General features: G+C 40.4%; 1 protein-coding gene across 1 annotated transcript in view; it reads right to left on the bottom strand.

Annotated features, from left to right (window-relative positions):
• LOC134795192 (neurobeachin-like) overlaps positions 1 to 22452 on the bottom strand; it is an 868575-nt gene that overhangs the window by 721491 nt on the left and 124632 nt on the right. The gene's annotated exons all lie outside the window — the stretch shown is intronic.

Here is a 22452-nt window from a genome sequence, read left to right as displayed (position 1 = left end):
ATACACCCACTAGTTGAAGAAGGTACCAAACGGCCTTGTGTTTTACTATATAAGGCAGAGCCGTTTCGTGGCTTATTCAGAGATATCAGAGACATCAAGAGAGCTTCACTCATACCAGCCTGAACACTCTCCAAGTGAATAAATCAAATATATGTGTTTTCATTTCACACAACACATATACCGGTAAATGGAGGTATAGCGGACTTCGAGACAGCACAGCGGCCAGCGCGTTCCAGCGGCGAGTTTCTACGCTTCTCCCAACGAACCCCCATCACGAAAAGCTACAGTCTACACTCCACAGTTTGGTCCTTTTGAAGCCGGATGAAGATAGAAAAACGTACGCGCTGAGTTTCAAGCGACATAGCTTAACTCAGACATCAAGATAGAAAAACGTACGCGCTGAGTTTCAAGCGACATTGCTTAACTCAGACAGCAAGAAAGAAACAAGTACGCGCTGAGTTTTAAGCGAACGTTGCTTGACTCAGACGGCAAGAAAGAATAAAGGACGCGCTGAGCCTAGAAGTTCGCTTCGGTTTAGACCCAAACCCTATACCTTTCCGTAACCCATTTACCGGCTTGCCGGACGGACCGTGCAGCGTCGTAGATTAATCTCCGCTCACGTGTCCTGGCAACTTTCGTTGCATGTGTCACATGGTTGATGCCCACACACTGCTTTCGAACGTTCTAGGCATTGCACTTTGCCATTGCGGGAGATTCAGTGCCACGAGGGATCCACGCTTAGGGCACTGACGTTGCGCACGGCAACGGTCAGTCATAGGCATAGGCAGGTCAAGTTAGGGACCCCCGCGTGTGTTAAGTGAAGTGGTTCCAGCCAGAAAGATGTCCGAAAAGGAAGCAAGGAGCCTACGACCACGCACCAAGGGCCCACCTGCGCCCGCACCGAACATGGATACCCCTACCCCCTCGTCTGGTAAGACTACGTCCAACGAGACTAATACGTGGAGCAATGGCACCAGTGGCAACCCGAATGCTACCGGTGGAACCGAGTCGGTACACTCGGAGATGTTAGACGCCACCGTAGTAAATCGTAGTAGGTCGAATACGCTAGTGAATAAAGACGCCGATGCGCCGCCGCCGCCGTCGCGGGCGCCGTCTAATCGCGAATTAAAGAATCGCAAATCGGTTAGGGAACGCGACAATGAATTGTCCGTGCTAATGGCCGAGCTCGAGGTTCATAAAGCCCGTCTAGTCGTTGCTAAGACCGAGTCCGACACTGCCAATTTACGGCTGCAGATTGCGCAATTGAAGGCGCAGTCTCGCGGCGGCAGTGGCGCGACCGTCAAAGCTTCTGAGACAGGGTCCGTCACTGCAAATTTGCGGCCGCAGGTTGCGTCACTGAAGGCGCAGTCTGTCGGCAGCAGTGACGCGACCGTCGAAGAACGTACTAGAAGTTGGGTAGAACGACAAGCTAGGTTACAGCACGAGGTCGCACAGGAAAACGTTAAATTCCCGCCGCCGAAAAAGACCGCGCAGCCGCCGCCGCGTGCCGCCGCCGACCGGGCTAGCAGACCGCCCCCGCGCGTTGTAGAGGTACCGCACGGTACCTACGCGCCAATGTACCATAAACCGCCGGAATTACCTGCATTCGGCGGAGATATCACCGAGTGGATATCATTTAGGGCAGAGTTCGAAGATACGTCGCCCATGTTTAGTGCCGTCAATAACGTCAGCCGGATTAGGCGCGCACTTAAGGGCGAAGCTCGGACGGCCGTAAAATCAATAATGTACACGGTTCAGGATCCGTACGAAATAATGGAAGCGCTGGAACGGCAGTTCGGCGACCCTGAGGAGATTGTTCTTACGGAAATTCATAATATTAAACGCATGCCGCGTTTATCCGAAGACAATTCGAATATAGCCTCATTCGCCGCGCATGTAGCGAATGCCGTCGCCACCATTAGATCCTTGCGTCAAGAGAAATACTTGCACGCGCCTGAGCTCGTGAATAAAATCGTGGATAAATTGAATCTGATAGTGCGCTATGACTGGGCCAAATACAGGCAGTCTAACGTAGAAACACCCGGGTTAGTAGCAATTTCCGAGTTTCTTAACGAAATTAGTACTGCGGCCAAGCGCATAAACCGATATAAGCCGTCTAACCGATCACGGAATGCAGTGAATGCGGTTTCCTTTGTGCACGAACCGAGAAGATCGAGCCAAGCTCTCTCTGGGTCTCGTCCCCCCGCGTTCTACCGTGATACGTCTAATAGATCGCGAAACGCGGTAAACGCTGTGCGCGAACCCAGTCGATTGAGCAACGCTCTCGCTGGGTCCGGCGCCCCCGCGTACTCTCGCGACGTTAGTTCGGATTCGGAGTCAGATTACCACGAAACGTACACGCGTGATACGTCTAATAGATCGCGAAACGCGGTAAACGCTGTGCGCGAACCCAGTCGATTGAGCAACGCTCTCGCTGGGTCCGGCGCCCCCGCGTACTCTCGCGACGTTAGTACTGATTCGGAGGCAGATTGCCACGAAACGTACACGCGTGATACGTCTAACGGGTCACGGAATGCAGTGAGCGCGGTTTCCTCTGCGCGCGAACCCAGAAGATCGAGCCAAGCTCTCTCTAGGTCTCGCGACCCCGCGTTCTACCGTGATACGTATGATAGATCGCGAAATGAACGAAACGCGGTTTCCTCTGTGCGCGAACCCAGTCGATTGAGCAACGCTCTCGCTGGGTCCGGCGCCCCCGCGTACTCTCGCGACGTTAGTTCGGATTCGGAGTCAGATTACCACGAAACGTACACGCGTGATACGTCTAATAGATCGCGAAACGCGGTAAACGCTGTGCGCGAACCCAGTCGATTGAGCAACGCTCTCGCTGGGTCCGGCGCCCCCGCGTACTCTCGCGACGTTAGTACTGATTCGGAGGCAGATTGCCACGAAACGTACACGCGTGATACGTCTAACGGGTCACGGAATGCAGTGAGCGCGGTTTCCTCTGCGCGCGAACCCAGAAGATCGAGCCAAGCTCTCTCTAGGTCTCGCGACCCCGCGTTCTACCGTGATACGTATGATAGATCGCGAAATGAACGAAACGCGGTTTCCTCTGTGCGCGAGCCCAGTCGATCGAGCCACGCTCTCGCTGGGTCCCGCGCCCCCGCGTCCCTTCGCGACTATAGTTCGGATTCGGAGTCAGATTCCCGCGAGTCATACACACGTGATACGGGAAATAGATCGCGTACTAGTAAATCAACTATAGCTCAAGTAAAGCGCCGCGATGGTAATTTAAAAAAGCCAGCGTCAACCGGAGCTAAGCCCCAGCGGGAGATATCGTCTGTCTCTGTCTCGCGCGATGCGTGCGCCATATGTAAGAACGGCAAAGAACACAAAGTTAGCGAGTGTTCGAAATTTCTAGCCGCGACTATATCTGAGCGATGGGACTTGGTGAAGGGTACTAGATTGTGCTATAGATGTTTAGGCGCGAGTCACCGTGCGCGTTTTAAATGTAAATATGTCGCGTGTGGCATGAGTCAGTGCGAAGCCGGACATAATAAACTATTACACGGATTAAGCGCGGCCGCATCCGCGAACGGTAATAGTGTCCCGGCGGCACCTGCAGTACTCAATGTTAGGCTGCCGCAGACGTGTCTCAAAGTCATTCCTGAAGAGGTGTCGGAACCGTTAGGTACCGTCCAAACCCTCGCGCTATTTGACGAAGGCGCGGCAATGGCTTTGACGATACACGAAACTGCGGACAGCATCGCACCTGCGGTACAATTTGTTGGGCACGCAAAGCCTAATACCGCGGAAGACGAGGCCTTACAACTTGCGAAACGACATTCTGAGACAGACTCATTAGGCGTTTCGCAGAAGGTACCTCGGGCCGACCCCGGCCAACGTGCGCTAGATTTGTTAGAAGCCACCTGCGAGAAGATACCGGGGGAGCAAAGGTATCGCTCGGGCTTACTTTGGCGGACAGATGACGAGAAACTCCCCGATAACCGAGCGCAAGCATTGAAACGGCTGTACAGTCTAGAACGAAAGCTAGACCGCGATGCGAAACTTAAAGCCGAATATGCAAAGCATATGAACAACTTGCTCAACAAAGGTTACGCGGAGAAAATGGACTCGCCGCCGCCCCCCGAGGCACCCCGGACGTGGCCTCTGGCGCACTTCCCAACTTTTCAGCCGCAAAGCGGGAAAACGCGATTAGTTTGGGACACGGCAGCCACAGCTTACAGACGTTCGTTTAACAGCGCGCTGTTGGCTGGCCCCGACCTGTTAGAGTCTTTACAGATCGAAATAATTGAGCAAGATCGCGATACGTTACGTTTCGTTTGGTGGACAGGGATCGATTGGGACTCGCCTATACCCGTCTCACTCGCACCCGCGTGGCGATCGTTCATTATTAATAACGTACGATTAGTTCGCGCCACCGCTAGTATTCTGGTTGCCGCCGAGGTTTTCAAAGCCGCATTGTTCGCTAAGAAAACAGACATAGAGATAAATAAGGGGCATTTAGATTTAGCAGAGATATTACTAATCCGACGGAGTCAACATGCTGCATTTCCGGAGGAAATCAAGCTTCTGGAAACTGGGCGGCCACTCCTGAAGAAATCTCCGCTATACAAAATCGCTGTACAACTTGACAAAAACGGAATCATCGTTCTAAATGCTAGAATCGATAAAAACACGCACATGCCTGTTTTACATGCAAAAGAGGATTTCGTCAAGTTATTAGTACAGCATTTTCATGCACTCTACAGTCACGGCAACCACGCGATCGTCATCAACGAGTTGAAAGAAAGAGCACCCCACGAAGAAGTTCTACATACTTTACTGCTAGAATCAGAGCACATAGTCAATTCCAGACCGTTGACACCAGTGAATCCAGATTTAGACATCGAAGCCCTGACGCCGAATCACTTTCTTATCGGTCGATCAAGTGCCATGTCGCCACTGGGTGTCTTCACAGACGCAATTATGTCGCTCTCTTCGTGGAAAACAGCGCAAACGCTAGCCGACCAATTCTGGAGGCGCTGGCAGCGGGAATACCGACCCAGCCTCCTCCCCAGGCCCGGTGCTCACCAAAACGTGAGAAAACTGCATGAAGGTGACGTAGTCATCATTGCGGATAGCTCCATGCCACGAGGAACGTGGCCCAGAGGCGTAATCGCCCAGCTATTTCCTGGCCCAGATGGTCATGTGAGAGTGGCCATTGTTCGCACACGCGCAGGTGACGTCCGCCGCCCAGTTTCTAGACTTATCCCCATTTACTCCGCGCATGAAGACGGTGTTGACACACGTGGGGGAGACTGTCGTAAATAGCTATTAGGGTTCATGTATGTGTTTAATTAGTCTCTACGTTTAGGTTACTATTTTTACTTTTGTATATCATGTTTTACTTTGTGCTCGTATATTATGTCAAATGAATTGCGTGGAATGTTTTATATCTAGTTATAAGTCTAGGATTCATGCTCCTTTCATACGTGCTTAATATTGTACCTATTTATAAGTCTAGGATTCGTGCTCCTTTCATACGTGCTTATAATTAACGAGATTGGCAAAAATATACATTACTGACTCTGCATGATACACCCACTAGTTGAAGAAGGTACCAAACGGCCTTGTGTTTTACTATATAAGGCAGAGCCGTTTCGTGGCTTATTCAGAGATATCAGAGACATCAAGAGAGCTTCACTCATACCAGCCTGAACACTCTCCAAGTGAATAAATCAAATATATGTGTTTTCATTTCACACAACACATATACCGGTAAATGGAGGTATAGCGGACTTCGAGACAGCACAGCGGCCAGCGCGTTCCAGCGGCGGATTTCTACGCTTCTCCCAACGAACCCCCACATCACGAAAAGCTACAGTCTACACTCCACAGGTACTTCGCCGATTTTGTTATTGAAATTGTACCGAATCGTAATCTATAAGAACAGTGGACTTCGATAAAACTATATTTCAATTGTTGCAAAGTTGTAAATCTCCTGTGGCTCTCGCCAATTAAACAGGACGAGGCTATCATAAAACTACAGTCATAAAGAAAGCAACATTGCACAACGCGCCAGGGCGGGATAAATCCGGATTACGGAGGGTAGCCGGACTTTACTCTGTAGTCACTACTTCACAGCCGCACCACCACCGACGAGAAACGAGATAACTATGCAATATTGATCAATCAAATTTTGATGTGTTTTTAAGAAGTCACGCAACTTTGTATAAATTAAACAATTAAACGGGACTAGGCTGGCACAATATGTATGTTTATTCTATTATTGTGAATAATTATATTTTTATAAAGAAAACGTGTTTTTATTACAACATGACTTTAATGACTGACGTTTTTATATTTCATCAAATAAACCAAAGAGTACATTTTACATATAACTTAAAAGAGGCTGAACATACCGCCCACCAAAATACTTATTTTTAAACTCAGAGATGTTAACTAAGTATAACTAAACAACTAAATATATATGCCGTTATACTAATAAATATAACAAAGAAGTGAAACATTCTAATTAAAACAAACAACGCTAAACCACAGCATTCTACTAACGGAAGATCGTATGTTAAACATTAATAAAACGTCAATTTGTACATAAATCTCAACTGTGACAAAAAAAATGTTAGTAATATCAAATAGGTATGTAACAATTATGATGACGTTGACCGCCCACCTTGCACTAACTGTACATTAAGTTTGATCGCAGAAAGGTATATCGACTTTAGTTTTGACTTTAGCGCGAAGAGGTCTAACTCTTGAAGCTGGTATCTCTTTAATTATTTTTTGCTTGAATTTTACTTTACCCTCCTTTACTTGACGCATGCTAGGAAAACTTCTGGTTGTTTGTAAATTGGCAGAAATGGTACTTATGTCATTAGTTAAAATCCACCCTAAGTGTGTGCATTGAGCGATAACATTGCTCTGTCCTCTCTTAAAACCAGAGTCAATAATTTTGCCAAAAACATCGGCCCCAAGGAGAATATCAATACCACTTGGGTGTTATAGGCGGGGTCAGCTAACTTAATGTTATCAAGTCGAGGTAATATGTTATTATTGACTTTCTTAGCTGGCATATTGCGATGAAACGAATTTATAACATAAGCGTTTACCTTCGCAGTAAAATCTGGTGTATACCTCGACGAGATTTGTAAATCCACCTTGCCTTTGATGCACATGTTGTTACCTTTGCTGATCCTAGGAACCTCTTTGCTATTTGCCGTTTTCTTCGACCTTAACAACTCGGCTACCCGAGTTGTGACAAATGAAGCTTCGGACCCTTGATGGATCAGTGCTCTGCAGACCAATGGTTGTCCACACTCCGACGCTACATCAACGAGCGCTGTGGGCAATACAATATTTTGTTTACGATCCTCTCTACTTGATCTGACATGTGCAACTATCTTTGAGTCATCTGTAGTCATAAACACCTTCCCGTTTTCTTGCTTTTGTTTGTTGTTTATTTGTTTCGTACCCTGATGTATCAACGAATGATGTCGCCCTTTACACAATTGACATGACTTCCTTTGTTTACATCGCCTTACTGCGTGATTTGGTATGAGACAGTTAAAACATAGCCTGTTCTTTTTAACAAAAACGTACCTTTCATCCACTGGCTGCTCTGCAAATTGCTTACAGTTATAGATATGATGTCTTTCCTTGCAAAATGCGCATTGAATGTCTCCGCTATCAAAGCCGGCTGCCACATGAAACGTCTTGGGATTTGTTGGTTTGTGATTCTTGTTAACTGAATCCACCATTTCCAGAGTTCTGAACCGATTTTCCAAAAACGACTTCAATTTCTCAAAAGTTGGAAAAACTGCCATGTCTTCATTGACTAACCTTTCCCAGTGCTTATGAGTTTCAGGATCCAGTTTAGACACTATGACATGAATGACAATGGCATCCCATTCGGCTGTAGGCAAGCTAAGATTTTTTAGTGCGTTTAGACATTCGACCGACGTATCTAGCAGTTGTTTTAATGAGGTGGCTGATTCTTGAACGATTGCCCTTTGGCCAAAGAACCTCTTAAAATGACAGTTAGCAATGTACCTTTTGTTGTCATAACGCTTCTTCAGAGTGGTCCATGCTTGTATGTAGTTCTCGCCGGTAATGGGAAATTGACGTAAAAGAATTTCGGCGTCACCCTTCAGACTAACCTTTAGATAATGGATACGTTGTACGTTATTGAGGGAGTTATTCTTGTGGATTAAAGTGGTGTATAAATCATAAAATGATTGCCATTCAGTGTAATCGCCGCTGAACATCGGGATAGTGATGCGAGGTAATTTTATGTCACTGGTCGACGTTTGATTGCCCGAACTATTTTCTATTTGGTTGTCCCTCGTTTCGGTATTAAACTTGTGTAAAACTGTCTTCAACTCACCCTTGTATGTATAATAACGTTCTTCAAATGTGTCGTATAGATCTTCTGTAAAGTAAGATAATGTGCTTTTATCTTCTTCTGAAACGGTAGTAATCAACCTTTGATGGGTGCTTTTGAATTCCTTGTAGTTATTTTCCAAAGTTTCTAACCGCCCTTCTACGTATCCTGACGTAATTCTTTCTTTTGGATACTTTTTGTAGTTCACGTGGGCTTTTTCCGTTATTTCTAAACTGTCTATTTGTAGTGCAATAAGTTTCTCGGCTGTATTCATGTTTAATCAAAATTTCGTAAATTTTATCTAAGCAACTATACGTAAATATATCGTAGACTCTTTGTACACTTCACTGTTCTTTTTATTTTAACTATCCGGTTCGGTTTTGGACCATGTTTATTCTATTATTGTGAATAATTATATTTTTGTAAAGAAAACGTGTTTTTATTACAACATGACTTTAATGCCTGACGTTTTTATATTTCATCAAATAAACCAAAGAGTACATTTTACATATAACTTAAAAGAGGCTGAACAATGTATGTGTATCCATTGACATGTAACCAACCAATACGATAAATAAATAAGATGTAATAATCGCCTTGCGAAAATCGAATGCAGCTTAGGAGAAAGTTGTGAATCTTCGACCAAAACTCGATATCGGCAAAACTTGGCCGGCTGTCCGGAGCAAGAATCTAAAACTAGATATGAATAAATTTAGCATCTTGCCGCGCCAAACGAACACCTTTAAATTCAGAACTCCTAGTCTCAAATAAGGCTTCAAAGTCTTCGTAATTTCGTCATTTATAAAAACATCTTGCAAAGTATTATTAATTCAAATGAAAAGGACACTAGAAGTGCCAATTGCAAATGTAACTTAAAATCGTGTTTCTGTTTGAATCATTTCCAGGTATCTATATGATTTGAGTTGTCAATATCTGGTGATGCATGACTGGACCTTAAGTACCTCGATGTACCTCATGCAGCATGAGGTACATCGAGGTACTAACTAGGTCTGTTCGTTCTGAAGTTCGCTTTGTAAACAATTGCATATAGTACCAGCAATAAAATAAATCTATCCCCTTATATTTCTTACGGTCCACTTATATTGTTACAGCCACATTATTTTCAATGTAACTTTTATTACAAGCCGTTTACGTTTACGGAATCTCAACACGTCACGACCAATTGCATTTTCTTTCAATCCAATCTGTCCATTCCTCGCGCTTTTACCCTATTCATATACCCATCAATTCCATAAAGTCTTATAAACATCGTCGAAAGTACAGACATATAACCTTGTAGAAATGTTACTTGGTGGATGTAGTGTTGGTTAAGGTTGAAGTCCTTTGAGTCGTGCTTTAAGACTCGACTCATTTTTTTAGACTCTAGTCATCATTAAGTCGAAACTTGAGTTCTCATAGAGGCCCGAGACTTTTGTGAATACTTGAGTTATTTAAAGAGAACTCTCTAATTATGTACACCCATTTTCTAACGTCTCCATATGAAATTCATGGGGTTAGGTACAGTCAAGGAATTTAATTTCAGTACGATTTCGTACCTTGTCACAGTGACAATAGTAAATATGAAGCCCTTACAACCTTTCATATTGATTGTCGATCTTTCACTGTACACATTTTCCTTAATGTTCATTGAGATAAAACCTACAAAATGTTTGACAGTCTTTATCCGATGACTCTAGTTTTTTTAGAGCTGCGCTTAAAAGACTCAATTGGACTCAATAAAGGACTCGATAAAAACTTGAAGATTAAGCACAGTGTCGCGTAATAACGAGTCGAGTTCTTCAAATAGACTCAAAAGACTCGTTCCCACCAACACTATAGATAAGTAGCGTCACATCGGCGCTCAGAGAGCGGAAAATGCAATCTGGCGTCAGTTGGACAATTCGTCAACCTTATTGCATTGACATAAGGTTCAGTTTGTGTTTTATACAGTTGCCATCAATTATATCGGAGCGGCCGAGGTGTTCAAAATATCTGAACTTGCACTCTAACGTCTTGACAATAGAGGTGTGTTCAGATATTTGTGAGCGCCTTGGCCGCTCCGTTGTATCTGCTGACGGCGAATGTACTAGGAGTACATAATGTAGAGGTGGTGTGTAAAGGGATTAGATGCACGGGGGAAATTAGGGGCGCTGTGATGGCGAGGACTAGCACTGTACAGTCACCTGCAATAATATTTTACACAACGAAAGCCGCAACAATATCTGACACGATCTTATTTGTAGAGCCAATAATTAGGATTCTTCATTTTTTTTTAAATGTTCTATTTCGAAAACCATTTCGAGATATGAGGTTTTCAAACAGTTTCCGACATTTGCTGCGATATAATAATTGAGGATTGAAGATATTTCAACAAATATCCTTATGACCTTAGTTTGACCTTTCTCGTTGGCTGAATGTAAAGTCATCGCATAATAAAAGTTATCGGACCATAGTAAATCAATCCGTCACTCACGTAATTGTCAAAGTTATCATTGTCATAATGAAATTTTTCAGTTAAACCGCTGCGCTGGTTTGTTATGATTTGATTTATAATTGATACCTAAACAGTAGTTTTCGTTGCTTAATATATCAAAGACCTTGTTCCTACGTGTGGGAATGATTCACAAAAATAATTGTTCGAATCCGCGAAGACCTACGACGTGAAACATGGTGCCGTGAATTGAACTTGGAATACCTACCTACTTACACACAGTATTGCTGTGAGGATCACGTCGATGTAAGTATAAAATTAATATTATTTTACTACAATTATTTAAAAGCTCACTTTGTAGGTAGGGTCGCGGGGACCTATGTGTTTTCTGTGGTAATGTAGCCAGAGTATATAAAGGCAAACCGTTAAACAGAGATGGTGCCTACTAGAAAGAAACACTATACAAGAATACATATAATTTCTAATTTCCAGGTACATGTTGCAGTTCAAGCTGCTGATATCATGGTGGACAAGACTTAAGTTAATAGTTGTGAATAATAAAACATGTTTTTATTTACCTACTTTTTTATTAATTTAGGAAATATATGTATATATGTTTCCCAAAAAAAAGTAACTATACATCAGTGGCGGCGCGTGGAATTTTTCGCTAGACAACTCGGAGCAAAAAAAAACACCTACATGAAACACCTACATTATGTACTTATTTTTTCATGATAAGCGAAAGTAAAGTAAAGCGCTAGGTGTGTCCTTGGGTGCGTTCTTTTGCAGTTAGTGTATAACCACCTTTGCCATACTTGTCATCACTGACGTCACATAATCAGTGTATGTCGAGTATGACAAAAGCGGATTCCTACTCCTAAATTCCTAACAATCCTAACTAATAAGTTTTTTGCAAAAATTTCATTTTTGGTACAAGATTTTATCGCTGACTATACTTTTCTTACGACAGAAAACTAATACTCATCGAGACAATTCTAAAAACCCCTAACACAATTAGGTTGCGTTGTTTCATCACAGAGTTCTTATGGCGACCTCCTGTCTCCATCATCAGATCAGTTCGACAGTATGATATTATTGTATTGTCATCAGAACTACATACAGGTGCCAATTTTCATGACGCTACGATCCTTGGAAGATGGTTAAATTAGTTACCTTAGATTCCATTACATAGTTACATACAGATCGACCTAATAAAAGCTTGTTAAAAACAAGGACTGACCTTGAAACACCTGCACGAACAATACACAACACTTATAACACTCAAAAATTCACTGCTTTAGTCTTTATATATAAATATATGCACAAAACTAAGTAAAATCTCATTAAAACCTATAAAACTCTAATAAAAACAACAATAACAACAAATCTTGGCAACAACCGGAACGGAAATGTTGTCATAATATTATTCCATTTTCACCCACGACCCACGACTTCCAAAATCTATTACTACAAATTTATAAACAGTACTTTCTTTGAAGAAACCCTCGTTATCAAATTACCTTAACTAAACTTGCGACTCCATAATATTCTTGGATTTTGTAATAAAATTTCTTTTTTTAAAGGTTTTTTGTAAATTTGGTATTAATGATAGCAAAATACAAAAAAATGTTACCCATTAATTCAATTCAATGTTTTGGTACGGCAACATTAACCACACGAGCGGCAAACGCGACTCGATTCAAAATTGTGAAACATTACACTCCAATATAAATCTTAGCTATTTGTATTTAAGGTTTAAATTCAAATGAAGCAGCACTTACGCCACTCGCGGACATTGACTGTGTGCGTGCATTTTTCCAATATAAACCTTACCTTGTTACGTTTAAGGTTTTTATTTAAATGAATAACTCGATACAAAACCGTGTTATTTTGATGCGTAAATACGCGGACTTTCTTTAGCGAACTTTATGAGCGTGTGCGTGAGTTTTCGTATGTGTGTGGTGGCTCATGAATGAATACTCAAGCTTAAACTTAGTCGCCCGCGCGCCCGCTATGATTAGTTGATTTAATCAATAGTGAAGCTTTAGTAAATCGTGTTATCGATTCCAAGGTAAAACGTAGTGTTTTCATTATGGATATATATGTAGCAATAAATTTTAGGCAAGCCGGTGGGAATCGGGTTGTATGAAGCCGCCGCTACTGCTATACATATATGTATGTTCATCATGTTCTGCACGAGCAGCTGACAATGATGGCTTCTTGTTGACGAACCAGAAGAGAAGTGTATGGTTTGTTATTTACTCTGTTCCCAGGCATTATTTACTGTCGTAAAGTATTATGACGATTAATATGACGTTCGTTTCGATACAAAATGCTCAACTTTGTTCAGGGCCCAAGTGCCTTAACAAAATCAATCTCCTTCGTACATTACGTATCCCACAGCCGTATCTAAATAGGAATCACATGATGACCTGAAATTATAGGATATAATTAGCGAAATTGGCATGTACCTAATATAGTACAATATCCAAACAATGGTGACAAGCCGGTAGAACCCACTGCTACCTTAGCAATGGACGCTTATAACGATTTTATGAATCCAATCATCTTACGAATCGAATCAGTTAAAAAATATATGATGTAACTTACATTTGTATTTTTACTCCCCTGATTTCAGCCAAGTTATGGTTGGAGTTGGATGCTATATGGATACATACTCCAATAAAACTAAGTTATATTATATAACTTAGGCAGATTTCTGGAATCAGCTTTCACAAATTTATAGCGTAGGTATTTTGAAATTATTGATTTAGGGATTCAAAATAAACGAGTTTTCCAGACGATATTATTTATAGAAACGCGTGACACTGACATTGTAGACAGGTGACATTACAATCAATTGACAATTACAACTATTTTTTTAATGTTTGTTATTGCTTGTGCTTTATCAAATCAGCCACTACATGTAATTTACGAGAAGTCGTATCTCATATTTTCAATAAATTATAAATATTCAACCGAGCCGTGAATTAATAAATCATTCAAATTGGTATCTTAAATTAACCTATATTTTCAGAAAATAAAATAAAAATGGGGGTCTAAAAAAATGAACAATCCTAATTAGACAACTTATACTCAAAAATATGTCCCATAGTTCTTAATTCGCTGACATGAGAGGCATGGGACATGATTTGTGCACCCCACGGAAGAAAGAATGAGCGCGCCGCGCTCTTCTTTGTTTTGTGGTGCACCCATATTTTTACAATTGACTGTTCACTGGGACGTAGTGGTGCGGTAAAATTTGTGCAAACCTCAATTTTCTTAGAGAACATAATATCATGTTTATCTTCCCAGCTGCAGTTATACTTGCTCATACCTTAATTTTCTTAAACAAAATGGACGTTTTCCCCGTACATTGACTTTAAGCCGCCGCCTAGTATTTCCCACCGGTCTTGCTACACTGTAATTAAATTTCCAACTTCATACTTTGCCTTTAAAATATTTAATTCAATATAATCCAAGATAGCAGTAATTTCTGTCCCCGGGGGTCTTTTCTGTTTCAACAATTTTATTTGGTTTTCATCTTAATTTAGGTATATAATACGACCTTGCGTAGAGACTGTGGTGAAAAAGAAGAATCGTAGACTCGTAGAAATCCCATACATTTAACGACTCTTCTCTTTCCGCACAGACTATACCAAACTAAACACTTAAAGAGCCGATTGGCCCTCATGCAACGCAGTCAGTAATCATCTCATAAGGCATCTCGCTTGCACTTATTGGTGCACGTGAAATGCCTTGATGACATGATTCAAGCTCGTATCAAAATGAGATCAATTCAGATTGAGCACGATTCAGATTTTAAAACTGGTGTGATTAGCGCGCATCTCACGCACGACTTTCACTTCATTTTGCATGCACCAATCAGCGCGAGCGATCTACAAGGTCGTACCAAACTAAGATCAGCGGTCATGATCACATTTTTATCACTTGTCATGTCATGCGTCACTTTCGCACTTACATACATGTTAGAACATGACAGGCATGATGACAGGTGATAAAAAACCAACCATCTTAGGACCGTAACAAGTTTTGGTTCGGGCTCTCGGCCCTGAGACTACTTGGCATTAAAAACTGCACGGCTCGGAAATGAAAAACAAACTCGGCGATAAAGTTATTCGTATTGTTTTTTAATTTGTACAAAGGGATTTGGTCGCGAACGGAAAAAGAAAATCTCGGAGCTTGTTTGAATTTCATTGCGAGAGCTGGCAGCTGTCAAACTGGCGGCGAACAGCTAGAAAACGAAAAGAGGAGATAATTATTTTCTTCGTGAGCGAATGCTTTCTCAGATAAGTTCTCGCCGGCATGTGATAACAGTAAGCGATTAACGAGTGTTATCCTTACCTCTGTGGCTTGTCAAAAATGTGCTATTTAAATACCTAATGATCTTGAATTTTAGAATTGTTCAGCGATAGATGCCTTCGTAGATTGAGACCTGCGTAAGGTTTTTGTAGTACTTGTTATGCCGTTGAACTGCCTCAATATTGTTCGTTCGACTTTAACCGCAAAATTGTAAAGTATTTTAGATTGCCTAGCGCCGTTCAGGCTTAGCAAACTCTAGCGAATCCAAAACTTATACAAACCAGTGTAAGCAAGTGGTCTCGTATAGACCCTAGTAGACCAGGATCTGTACTTCAAATTAATATCAATATCAATCAGATTGTGCAATTACCAAAAGCTAAATTCGATTTGTTAAAAAAGCGCAAGTTTTTCGTGGTGACACGAAACGATACAAGTAAATATGCATCACGAAATGGACTCAGGATAATGCAAGCTATTAAACCAGCTCTGGTCTTCCGTAGGGCCTGTTCTGTGATGCCCACGGCAGATAACACATAAATAAATAAATACACAAATAAATATTCATTAGCAAAACTTAAGAGCTTTGCTCTTGTCGGTGGACTAATCGCCAGCCATTTCTTTCACTTTTGTCGTCGTAAATTTAAGAGTTAGGGCGGGTTGCACCAAACCACCTGCTAACGTAAGCACGGTTCGCTAAATTTTAACGCTGACGTGGGGGTCTTAACGATTGCTAAATAAAATGCGTTGCACCAACTATAAAATAACAGAACGTTAAAATTACTAATCGGTAATCGTATTGCCGTATTATGAACGCATTCCTACCAAAAATTTTATGGTAGAATTTTTATTTTATATAGCAACCCAGTCATAAATGCCAAACTGAGTTGTCAAAATTCTCAAAGAGAAAAGTTTTGTAGGCGCGAACTACACTTTCTTTACAGATTTAAAATCTAAATATTCAACAATATAAGCCATTCCTGAATATATTTATGGTTATATATTAAAAACACTCTAAAGTGAAATGTCTGACTACGATTGTTGAATGGCCTAGCTAAAGTCGGAATCAAACAAGGAGCGACATTGCCCGGTAAGTTATCTTATTAGTTTGATGCTTATAGCTGCTTCCTACTTTCAGTCCTTTCAGAGCCCTAAGCACAAGCATGCACAAGTGATTACTTGCGCTAACTACGCTATCTACAACTATGAAGCAAAGACGATAGTTAGGGAAAAAATTCCAATTATATTGTTGACAAAATAATGCATAACTGTTAGTAGCAGGCATTTGAGTTACTTTTGTACTTTAATTTATAACTGCTTGGTCTAAGCATTAGTTGCCAAGCGGACCCCAGGCTCCCATGAGCCGTGGAAAATGCCGGGACAAACGCGAGGAATATGATGACTTATAATAATATCATGTTGCTTTCTTTTCAGGTTAGATTGACACCATATGATATGGAATACAAGATAAAAGTTACACACAAGTGAATGAATTCAAGAAATCAACAAATTATACAATTAAATTAACCGGAAGAAACTTGTTACAAAAAATAAAGTACAATTAGAAATATTATCTGAATTTCAATATTGACAAGAAAATATATTGCTAGTTAACTTATCTACTTTATTTTCCATTTCATACTATTATCCTTTTTAGGTACTTAAGCAGTTTAGTGACCAATGGAGGTAAAGGGTTACCCGGAGAGTAGATAAAGAACTTATTTATTTTACAATTATATTTAAGGAGGTACCTACCTATCAGTTATTATATTTTCAGTCATACAGGTAACTTGGTTATTAACTATTTTATTTTCTTCGGGTGTAGATAAATAATTAAAAAGCCAGTATGGAGGGAAAACAAATAAAATAAAATTATTCAGACGGAGGGCCTTTTCTTGTGACAAATTCAGGGCTATTTAGGTACCTATGTTAGGTTTAAATGTTATGTATATAGGGACTTGAGGTAGGTTAATCAGTAGGTACTGTACTGGAACATTATTTCCAATACATGGCTAGGGTTAAATATATTTCAATGTATGACTGGTTGAACACAAATAAAATTCCAGTGACAAGAAGAAAAGCCATATTATATTTTATTTGACCCAGGTATTGGTAGTTGTATTAAAGTTTTATAAATGTAGCTTTGTATTTTTAAAGTCACTGCAAATGTTTTTTGACTATAGTGGAAGAGCCCTACTTACAGAATACCTTGAATTTTGTCAATAGATATGCTTGTCAGATGCAGATAGGGGTATTGTTCCTTTCTGCATCTGACAAGCATATTATAAGTTCCTTTAAAACAACTCAGTTGTTCTCATGTATGTTCCATATTTCCAGAATAATTACTCTAATAAGCTTGGCAGCCAGTATCGCCTTGGCACGGTAATATATATTTTAGCTTTTTTTATTACTTAGGAAAGCGGCATCCCTCAGGCATTTATTCTTATTTTATGCTAAAGCAGCGGTCGGCAACTTGCGGCCCGCGAGCCTCCATGGCTATTTTGTATGTAATATTGACAAACATCAATGTCTGATAAAGACATAAATATTAACAAAGTGCGGCCCGCGACTACTTTGTTAACTACTATGTGGCCCTTGGCTGCTAAAAGGTTGCCGACCGCTGTGCTAAAGGATGCTTTGCCATACTATGTTGATAATGGGTGCGGGATCCTATTAGAAGCAACACAAATTGCACTTGTAGTTGTAATTGCAATTCAAATATAGATAGCTCCAAAAATAATATTATTTTAGTTTAATGCCTACTTGGAAAGTTGTTGTTTCTTAGGGTTATGAATAAGATTATGTTGTAAAAGCAAATAAAACCCAAGTAAGTAGGAGTTGAAGTATTATAATCACTTTTGCATTACACATTTTTGTCACTTTATTATAACCTATTAGTTATGCCAACTAGTCTGGAATTGTCCCAATACATTCCACACTTCACAAAACTTCACTTGCCATACTTCACAAATTGATTGACTTGATTTTATATTTCGCAACTTGTTTTATGTACGTTTATAGTTCTAAACATAGTTCACTTCTATAGCGGGTTACGATTTTCAGAGGCAGACTTGTAGATGGTTATAGGTGCCATCTCGCTGTTTTCGAATATCATAGTTCGTCCGTGGTGGATTTGTCCAAAGGATTTATCATTTTTATCTTGATTCCAATAATCAGAAGTCTTTAATTGGTTTTAATGACCATCCTGGCGACAAGTAGTAGTGCCGACATTATATGCCGTCGAGTTTCATCTGATGGGACGTATTTGTTAACCTGTGATAACGTCAATCTGGTCTTAACTCCAACTTTGAGTCATTTTGCACGCAATTTAAACTTAAAACACGCACATTTCTTTTAAACTATAAATAAATTAATGTATTTATGAAAGACGGATCGTCTCCCAATTATAATGACTTTTAGAGCCATTCTTGTCAACTGTCACACGTTTTTGCGTTTACAAACTCCACATTTTATTGTTATTAACATTTTTTTAATAATTTAAATAACATATTTCCTAAAATTATTGAAAAATCAAATATAAATTCATGAAATACGGACAAATTCAATAAAGTGCCGCCATTTTTATCAGGCGGTAAAATCGTTAACCAGTGGTCTACGACCGGTTAAGGGCAGCGTAACTTTTTAACAGACGTTAGGCGTGGTGCAACCCAAATATGCAGTTAGCGTTCGTTAGCGCCATCTTTAGCCATGATCAGCACATCAAATGGGCACGGTGCAACCCGCCCTTAGACTCTTGTCGGTGTAGCTCTCTCCTTTTGACTCTATCCAAGGCCGCCTCCTTGATTTCCTTATACGACATTACAATTTCCTCATAGGACGCATTATTTTTTATTTGGCTGAGATAAGTAATTCTAGGTCTCCCTTCTTCTCTTCTTTTAAAATCCTGCCTTTCAGGATGTTTAGGAAAAAGTTGTCATGCCGTATAAGGTATCCTACCATCATGCCTCTCCTATTTATCAACAAACAAATGTCAAATCAAACAAAATAAATGTCATTCTGAAATCAGTGTACGTTCGAATTGGCCTGTTCAGGTCAATTTACACTGGTACTTGAGAACTGTAACTACCACCAGCAATGTGAATGGTCGGCCAGCAGCCGGCGAACTTTGGGGCTTTTTATAAACTTTGCGATTGATGCGTCTATGATGAGTTTAGGGTAACGAGATTAAAACACGCCGGTGCCGCTCAAATTACTCGCAAACTTTCACGCGCGCCACCGGTTTTTAGGCGTGCTAAGCGTTTTTGAGGCAGATTTATTTTAGATAGGTATGTGACAGGTCCTAATTTGAGCTAGGATTTAGGAAGTTATCTAATATTGACATAAAAGTCGTTATATTTCTAGGGTAAAGGCACAGCGACATGTGATCTGGCGAAACCTGGAGCTGCCCTGGAACTGTGTAAGTACCTTCCAACTGTTCAGTCTGCTGGGCAGTGCAGTATATCTGTGCATGACAGTTTTTAGCAAAATGTAGTAGGAGAGTTTTCGCGTGGGTCCGTATCAATCGTACCTTATTGACGTTTCCATTTAAAATACACAATGTAGGTAGTCTACATTAGTATTGAAATACTAAAACCCCTTTTTACAAATGAGTATGCTTTACCCACTCGCCACATTGACGCTCAGCCCATCCATCAAACGCCAGAAACGCGAATGACGTCGACGCCCGCCACAAACCGCGACAAGTGACGGGAATACCTAAATCGACACAGTTAACCCATTTTAAACCTTATTGCTTTGAATTAAAGTCTACTAATGATCAGTCAAACGTTAGAATGCTAATAAGCTCCTGATTTTATGGATTCCTGGTACGTAATTAGGGCAGGAATTTGCGATATTAATTATAAAAATAAACCACATAGGTAATATACGCATACATATAATACATATCCACGTGTACGCTTCTAATTGGATCACCTTCTCTTTTTTAATATTCTGGTGTTATACGAAACGATATGTAAGTGCGTAATTTATTAAATATAAAATATAGACAAAGACTGGTAGTGACATTACGATATAATATATTGCATCTAATTTGTAATGGCACTACCAGTCTTTGTCTGCAAACTTTCAAAATGTTTTTAAGACATTGCCCCGCGAAATTACGTAGCAAATATAATCATTCCAGTGGACTAATTAAATTTAAAATGTGCTCAAGAAAGGGCAGAGCCTGGACAAAGTCGTAAAACTCGCAAATGAGTCCATAAGCCCTAATGCCGTTTTATAACAATCCGATAAGCGTTGGCGGAGTAACTTGCGAACGATGAATTTGCATTAGTTAACTCTTCGCGGGTTCTGTGGTCCTGGTGGGATGTGCGAGTAAGATCACACCGATGATAACTCAAGAATTCAATAATTCAAAAGGGTACCGCCGTGGCCGGGTGGTCGTTAGCCGCGTAAGCTGAAGACTCAAGTTCGATTCCCGCCTCGGCCACCGGCTATTTTTATTTAGTGTGTGCATATCTATTACAGTTTATAATTCAAAATGGATTCAAGAAATAAGAACGTCGGCAAATTTAACAAATATAATCGAAATTCATAAAGTCTACGTATAGTAGTCGTATCGTAAGTCTAAAGTTCAGGTTTTTATTGTTTGTAATTTGCGTGCCATGTCAAGAGGCATATTATTTAAATTTGCGCCTCCGTCACTCACCTCACGCTACACTCACTGCCCTCAAAAGTTATGAAGTATCACTTACCAACTTTCTGTTATTAATCCCTCTTTAATCCCCTCAACTTAAGACGAAACGGGAGCTGAGCTAAAAGTCAATTTTGAGATTTCAAGCTGAATATACCCGTCGCTCTGACGGGGCGTGAGAGACTGTATTTGTGTGTGTAATGCACGCACACAGATGCGTACGCTTGCACCCGCGCGCGCCTCATTGCCGACAATTTGCAATGTTATTTTTCGTGCGTTACTGCCACGAGGCGTTCACTTATTACTTACTGTGTTGCGATTGAATTTTTTGACCCGGCTTACGTTTACGGAACTCGATAATCTTTCTACTACTGTGACTTGGCTTTGTTTACTTGACTTTGCTGATCAGCTTATTGTTTTGGACTCCGTGAGTTGTGGTTACCTATTGGACCGCACGCAATTCATCTACCTTTATTCAAGTAATTAAGCGTAATTAGCCGAAACCTTTATAAGAGTGTAATTCATAAGAAGTACATAAGATATAATTTATGTACTGGTTTGCTGTTAGCTTTTAATTGTATCACTTTACATATATGTTACTCAAATAACTAACACGGTTACACTGTTGTAAGAACATTATTTTTCAGGTAGGCCTTATTATACCTACTATAGGCCTTATTACCTCCTAGTACCTTAGTAGTAGTACTACTACTACGGAAATTGATTCAAAGACTCAAGACTGACTTAAGTGGCAGTAGGGTGTAGGGTTTTTTCTAGGCTTAATGAGTTCGCTGAAGCTTATTTTTTATACTTAGCGCACAGAACCACTAGTTTAACAGTATCAGCTCTAACCACATGTCACCATATTGTCCTTTACGTAACAAACTCAGGGGCCCAGAATATTCGATGTACCTATCAAATCAAGGTTCTGTACCAAATAAGGCCCGGTTATTATAGTTCGTTATTTTTTAGCATTAGAAAGAAGGTAAACAATCATGACGTGTCTTTTTATTAATAATTATTGAAAAACGCTTTCAAAAATTAGTTTATATTACTTATGAAAGCAAAAGAATATAAAAAAGTATATGATTAATACATACATACATACATACATACAATCACGCCTATTTCCCGGAGGGGTAGGCAGAGACCACGGATTTCCACTTGCTACGATCCTGACATACCACTTTCGCTTCCTTCACATTCATAACATTCCTCATACACGCTCGCCGGTTTAGGGTGCTCTTGCTCATTAATATGATTAATATGATTTATAATTCTAACATATTTGCTATGACTTATTTTTCAATGGTAATTTTTAATAAGACATGTCAAAATCTGTTACCTTAATGCAAAAAAAACGAACTTTAAGCGTGCTAACTTTCAAAATTTCATTTTTTATAAGATAGTATAAGTAGATGGGCAAAAATTTTGCGTCCATGTCCACCAGTGAGTAAGTGATTGAGATACCTAAACATTTAACTTTATAATGTAAAATGATATAATTTACTAACCTACTCGTTTAATTTCAGGTAGGTTGAATAAGGAACCAAGTAACCATGGGGAGGAGCAGTATTTACTAACATTTTCTTTTTGGGTCTTCAGAGTGTATCGTTTCCTTTTTTTTGCACATATTACAATTAAATATATATTCTCTGTGTAAACCCTTACGTCTTTCAA

Source organism: Cydia splendana, chromosome 11, assembly GCF_910591565.1.
Source record: "Cydia splendana chromosome 11, ilCydSple1.2, whole genome shotgun sequence".
Taxonomy (NCBI): domain Eukaryota; kingdom Metazoa; phylum Arthropoda; class Insecta; order Lepidoptera; family Tortricidae; genus Cydia; species Cydia splendana.
Note: the sequence above shows the minus strand (reverse complement) of the source record. Positions and strands in the feature narration are given on the sequence as shown.